A 6,512-nucleotide genomic window follows, 5' to 3' on the forward strand; every position below is an offset into this window, starting at 1 on the left:
CCAGGTGACAGCCGTGCCTGGGAAGGGCAGCACGTTCAGTGTCACTCGGGCTGGGGGGTGGCAGCTGTCCGGTGTGGTCCCCCCATGGCAGCACTGGGGGGATTCCCCCAGCTCTGGCTGGGCCAGGATGCCCCTGGAGAGCACAGGGCCACTGTGGCCTCAGAGCCGCAGCCCTGTGGGACCAGCTGTCACAGGGCTCTGTCACCTGAGGTGCCACATGAACAGTAATGGCATTTCCTCGTGGCTGGGTGGCTCTGGGGACAGGCAGAGGTGGCACGGGAGACACGGAGCCTCAGCTGGTGGCTGATGCCATGGGGACCAAGGCCAGAACCCGCCCGGAGCCCCCCGTACACCCACCACAGGTGACTCTGTCCCTTTTGGCAGGGACACGAGGCACAGCAGCCGTGCTCCAAGCACGAGGAGCTTGTGCCAGGGTCACCCCAGCTGTGGTGGCTCTGCAGGGACGAGGAGCTGTCCCTCTCCTGCACCCCAGGCACTCTCGGGGTGCTCCAGGGGCTCCCCAGCCCAGCCCAGAGCAGCTCAGTTAAATATTAAATCCAGCAGCTGCTGGCAGCGTTGGGGGGTGGGTAAAGACAGCAGAAGCAATTTGCAATTAAAATGTGTTTATCTTAGGAAAGAAGTCCCGGAAACTTGTAATTAAAATGTTTATACCGAGGGCAGGATTTCATAGCCTGAACCCTCAGAAATCTTCGTGAAGCAGCAGTGGCACAGGTGAGGCTGGCACAGGACAGGGTTTGGCAGTTGTACAATCACACCCAAGCTCCCCCTTTGCTGGTCCTGCAGCAGCAGAGTTTGGGTTGAGAATCTGAATTTACATCCTCTTCATATTTATTTCACAGTGATAACAAGAAAAATAAATAGAAGTAGAAGAAGGGCATTGAGCTGGCTCTGGGTGAGTGGAGAAGCCATAAATCACTCTCAGAGTGTGTCCCAGAGGCTCTCACCTCAAGGCTCAAGTGCCTTTTAACCTCCCGAATCGTGGAAATCCTGCAGCCGGTGCTGTTGGGCTCCAAAAGAAGCCTTTGTGGCAGCTTTTCCCAGCTGAGCTAGAGCGAGTGCCCTGCACTGCTGCCCCTCTCCCTGCCAGCCCCTTCAGCAGCCTCAGCTTCAGCCTCTCCTGGCTCTTCTCCCATTCCTCGCTGCTGGTCCAGGTGGCTGGGAACTCTCTGGAGTGCTGGAGCTGCCCTGGTTAACTGAGACTGCCAGGATGCCAGAACTCCAGAACAGAGAAAATTATATTAAACAACTGTGAAAGAAATCATTTATTTCCATTTTGTCTGTGTTTTGGACTGAAGGAAAAGCCCACAACTCCAGCAATCCAACTTTTCCTGCCAAGCCATGAAGTGGCAGGCGTTTCGTTAGCTTGGATCATCACTGCTCAGAATGTAATCATCTTTAAAAGGAATAAAAATGTAAACCCCATTGCTGAGAGGCTGCTGAAGGCTCTGCATGTTCAGCATCCCCCCTGCAGCACCCCAGGGCTGTTCAGTGATGTCTCCTGTGCCCAGCCTGGGGTGTTACGGGGAAGTGCTGGGGACTGAGCAGACCTGTCCTGGTGTCCTGGCCTTTCCACCCGCCTTCTCCTGCCCTCTCCAGAGCAGCTGGGGCTGGAGCCTTTCCTTGTAACACAGCAAGGAGCACACAGCTGAGCTGGGAGCTGAAGGAGCAGACACTGCCATGTTCAGAGAAGGAATCGGAGAATCCCAGACCGGTTTGGGTGGGAAGGGACCTTAAAGCTCATCTCATTCCACCTCCTGCTAGGGGTAGGAACACCTTCCACCAGCCCAGGGTGCTCCAAGCTCCGTCCAGCCTGGCCTGGGACACTTCCAGGGATCCAGGGGCACCCTGTGGCCAGTGAAGTGCTGGTGAATGCCGAAGGCACGGGGTGAGATGGGTGCTGGACCCTCCTGGTCTCAGCAATGGTGTGACCACATAGAGCCCACATGGGCTGAGGATGCCAGGGGAGGTTGTGGCTGTGGGATGGAAAGGTCTGGATGGAGAGGAGAGCTCAGCACAGCACCCACAAAGCTCCAAGCCTACCCCTGCTCTGCACCCACTCCGAGCTCCAGTGGAGCCCGTGCCATCAGGAGCCCGAAGCACAGAGGGACAGGAGAGTGAAATCTGCCTGCAGGGCTGGCCAGAGCTGCTGGACACCACAGGCCTCACAGGAGGCTCTGGCAGGAGCTGCCAAGGCTTTGTTGAATATTCATCTGTAGGAAATGGTTATTCATGAGCACAATGAAGATTATCGTTCTGAATTCCGAGCTACTCAGCCCAGCTCCCGTTTGATGTGGTGAGGCTCTCGCAGTGCATTTGCATTAGAGAAAGCATTACTACTTTTGATGAGGAGAAGGATTACAGGAGAAATCTGCATAAATTTATTGGTAAATGTCATTTAGCATGTGTCCAAGTGTAATTCATCACAGGGCTGTAGTGCAGCCTGGTGACTCATACAGGGCTGGGGTTTTTCAGCAGACAGATAAATGACCCTTGGGACAAAATTACCTCATTGCTGTGAAATCACTGGAGTTGCAGGTGAGCAGAGCCTGCTCGGGACAAGCCCCTCGAGGAATGCCAGTCCTGGGGGATGAGTGATGGGAAAAGCCAGTCCTGGGGGATGAGTGATGGGAAAAGCCAGTCCTGGGGGATGCTCGCTGCTCTTCCTCTGCCTGCTGAGCCTCACCCAGCTCTGCTCGTGTGCCCAGCACTCTCCATCTCCTCCAGCCTCACTGCTCCCTCCCAGCACAGAAACGTGCTGAGGATTTATCCCAGCTGCGCTCCAGCTGTCAGGGACATCCCTGCGCTCCTGGCTTCCCTCCCGGGAGCCCCCACAAGCCCAGCCCCTCCCAGGGGCACTGAAGGACCTGCAGGAACCTCCTCGGGATGGGCTTCCCTGCAAATCAGCAGCTTGGTGCCCGCTCCAGGCTGTGTCGGGGTCACTCTGCAGCTGCAGGGGTTGTTGTGCCCTTGATTAACTCCCCCAAGGGAAGTGTTTATCCACGGCGGCGTGTCCAGCTGCCTCTGCTTTGATCTCCTCGGATTTCCCCGTGTGATGCTGTGTGAGGATGTTGTACATGTTGGCTCTGACGGGGGAGGACAGCCAGCACAGCGTCTGTGACAAGCTCAGAGCAGCTCCTGCCAAAGCAGAACGTCAGTCCCAGGGCTCAGCTGGAGCTGGATGTCCTCGTCCATCCCCACAGACACCGGTGCCCATCCCTGCAGTCCCAGCGTGCCTTTAGCTGTGATTCCAGCCTGGCAGAGGTGAAAGTCACTACAGCAGCTTCATGGAATGTGATTAACATGATGGCACTGGGTCTCCTACCCCATGCCCTTCTTGCCACCTGCCTGTCTCCAGAGGAGGAACACCCCAGGGCTACCGGGAGAGCAGCTCTAGGCAGGGATTAGGGAGCTGTCTCTCGAGAACCAACCGGTCATTGGCTTCTTTATTGAATTTTCCACAAATGCAGCGAGGTGCAGCCAAACTCCCTGAGTTGGGGAGGAGGGAGCAGTCACATCTGCACCACCCTGCGCTGTGGTTCAGGCACCCTTGGTCCTTCCTGAGCAAGCCAAGCTGAGCACTGGCAGTTCCAGCCTGCTCTGAGCTCCAGCCCTGGCAAGGCTGGGTGCTGAGCCCAAACCTCAGTGTCCCCAGCCCAGGAACATCTCCCTGCTGTGGGATATCCATGTCTGCAGTGATTTCTGCTTTCACACATCTCTCCAAGCGAGCCGACGCCTGCTCCATCCTGACTGCCTGATACGCCTTATCGTCGTGTTAGCAATTAATATTAGCATGGTAGAAATTGCTAATTTGCGATATACAATAATTAGAATTCAATTTAATTGCTCTCAGACTCTGCACACAAATATGGCTTCTGCTCCCTGGGTTAGGGAGAACAAGAGAGGAGGAGAACATCTTCCCTGATGACACGGGTGAGGCCAGCGCAGCAGGGTGTCCCAGCCTGCGGGTGGCTGGAAAAGCAGAGCAGCATTTCTGGGTGCTGAGCTCACTGCCAGGGTGGACTCTGTGGGACTGTGGGTGGGCAGGATCAGGGCAGGCAGCCCCCAACTCTCACCTGTGCTTCACTGCGGGAGGGGATGGGGCCTTTCCTCCTGCTTCTGGGGCTCGGGTGAGGCTGGGAAAAGGGATGCTGCTTTCACCAATCACTGCAGGTACCAAAAGGAAATAAAAAAATGGGAGTCAAGGAGGGTTTTCCAGGGGTTGATGCCCCTCAGACCCACTTTGGGTCCTGCCTTGCAGGCTGAGATGGCAGTGGGCACAGCAGAGGGCATGGCCAGGAAAGAGCAAGGGCAAAGGGGAGCACTGGACAGGCTCGAGGTACGGGGTAGGTACCAGCACTCACGAGCCCAGTGTGGGGCTCATGTTGGTCCTGGCTACTCCCCACAGGGAAATACCAAAGCAGTTCTCAGAGAGGAAGTTTTCTCTGCACAGCACCAGTCAGACCAGTAACATCCTGGGGGCAGTGCTGGTGTCTCTGCTCCCAGCAAGGCTGAGAAGCTGCAGAGTCCTGGCAGGAGCTGTGAGGGCTGCTTGAGGGCTGGAAATCTGCCATGGGGTGAAAGATTAAAGACATGAGTCAAGGGGGTTAAAGATCACTCAGCTGTGGTCTCCAATTGCCATGTGGGAAGTTTCTGGTGATGGATGGCACAAGCAGTTGTGTAACTGAGAGAGATTTAAGCTGGGATAAAACACATTTTAACAAAGGGAGAAATTAAACTAGGAACAATTTGCTGACAGATGCATAGAAGGGTTTAGAATGAAGGACACAAACGGTGCTGGATTTCAGCTCACCCTTGCTGAGGGAGGTGTGACAGGCACAGGAGGGTCCTGCTGGTTCTCCTCCTGGGGCTGCAGAGCTGTGCTGGGGAAGGGAGGAGGTGCCCAGGCCTTGGAGGAGAGGAGGAACACGGGGTAAATGGTTCTGGGAAGGCAGGAGCCCCACGACGGAGAGCCCTGGCTCTGCTGAGGCTGGCTCCCAAGGTGACACAGAGCTGGCATGACAAGCCACCCCACAAGTGTGTCCTGGAGTGCTCCCAGCACAGCCTCGGCTCACACGGATTTATCCCGTTCTGAGGAGCAGAGGCAGCAGTACCTGCGTGGAGAGAGCGGGATGAGGCCGTTATCTCCAAGGGATTAGCAGCTGCTGTGACTCACAGCGAAGATGACTCAAAGACAGACAGGATCCAGGGATAAAGTCAACCATGGTCCCATCACCAGCCAATTCCACAAACTCAGCAGCGTCCCCGGAGCGATTAGTGCAGCCGTGCAGGGAGCTGCAGAGGAGCAGTGCTGGCTTTGGCTCTCCCTCTCCTGATCCTCGGCATCTGCAGCCGGTGATAGCTGCGGTGTGCAGCCAGCGTGGCCAGGCTGGGGAGGGAGGGCTCCAGGGGACAGCCACAAGGGCCTTTGATCCCTCTAATTAATTCTGGTTTAAAATGTGTTGAGAAGTTAAGAACGAGGAGGGAAGCTAGGGCTGCTTTGATGTGTGTGAGTGGATGGATGCAGACAAGGGGCCGCACAGAGGACGGAGATTTGGGAAGCAGGGAAGGCTGGAGGCAAGGAGCTGGGGCAGAAGGGATGAGCAGCGCTCTGGGGATGGACACGCTGGAGCTGCTGGCACTGGGAGCAGCGCAGGAGCTGCCAGGTGCCCGCTCAGCCGTGCCCAGCGGGGTTTGCTGGCTGCAGAGGGCTCGGACACCGCAGCACAGCCCCGGCTGCTCCGTGCCCGAGGAGTCTCTGGGGCCACTCGAGCCAGGCCCCTGGGGCCAGCTGTGTTTGTGGGGCTGTGCAGGGCATCAACCGCTGCTGAGTTTGCTACTGGACATGACTGTTACCAGGACACATTTCCTGCCCTTCTGAACAGAAACAACCACCCAAAACAGGCACCAGAGATTTTATTTTAGCTGTAAGTTTGTTCATCCTGGAGAAGAGAATGCTCTGGGGAGACCTCAGAGCCCCTTTCTGTGCCTAAAGGGACTCCCAGAGAGCTGAAAAGGAACATTTTAAAGGAGAATGGGGAATGACTCCGAGCTGTTAGATTAGGTGTTAGGAAAGAATCCTTTTCCCTGTGAAGGTGGGATGCCCTGGCACAGGTGCCCAGAGCAGCTGGGGCTGCCCCTGGATCCCTGCAGTGCCCAAGGCCAGGCTGGACAGGGCTGGGGACAGTGGAAGGTGTCCCTGGCCGGGCCAGGAGCCGCCACCGCCGGTCCCTATCCCGGTGCTGAAATGACCTCTAGTGGCAGGCGGGGACGGGGGCGGCGGGCTCGCTTTCCTTGGGGAAAAAAAAAACAAACAACTAAGCTAAAATAAAAAGCAAATTGCGCCGGGCTTGTTCTCTCCCGAGATAACAAGGGTCAGTTAATTTTCTCTTTTCTTCCGCCGAGCAGTTGAATTAGTGACTCGCAATTCATCAAGCAAGAAGGTCACCCTGGTGCCCTCCCAGAGAGGGGGGTCAGGCTGGGAGGTGATGCCC

General features: G+C 56.4%; 1 long non-coding RNA gene across 3 annotated transcripts; it reads right to left on the minus strand.

Moving 5' to 3' along the window:
• Positions 1-2,262: 2,262 nt before the first annotated feature.
• LOC107211003 lies at positions 2,263-5,392 on the minus strand. Of its 3 annotated transcripts, XR_001524052.2 has the most exons (5): positions 5,133-5,392; positions 4,832-4,927; positions 4,373-4,585; positions 4,095-4,185; positions 2,263-3,990 (listed from the first exon to the last, which is right to left on the minus strand). It is a non-coding gene; the product is annotated as an uncharacterized LOC107211003 (long non-coding RNA). The 3 variants fall into 3 exon arrangements; XR_001524051.2 differs by having other exon boundaries at positions 2,263-3,156; positions 4,095-4,585; XR_001524050.2 differs by having other exon boundaries at positions 4,095-4,585.
• Between the last annotated feature and the right edge of the window lie 1,120 nt (positions 5,393-6,512).

This window comes from Parus major, chromosome 14, assembly GCF_001522545.3.
Source record: "Parus major isolate Abel chromosome 14, Parus_major1.1, whole genome shotgun sequence".
Classification (NCBI taxonomy): Eukaryota; Metazoa; Chordata; class Aves; order Passeriformes; family Paridae; genus Parus; species Parus major.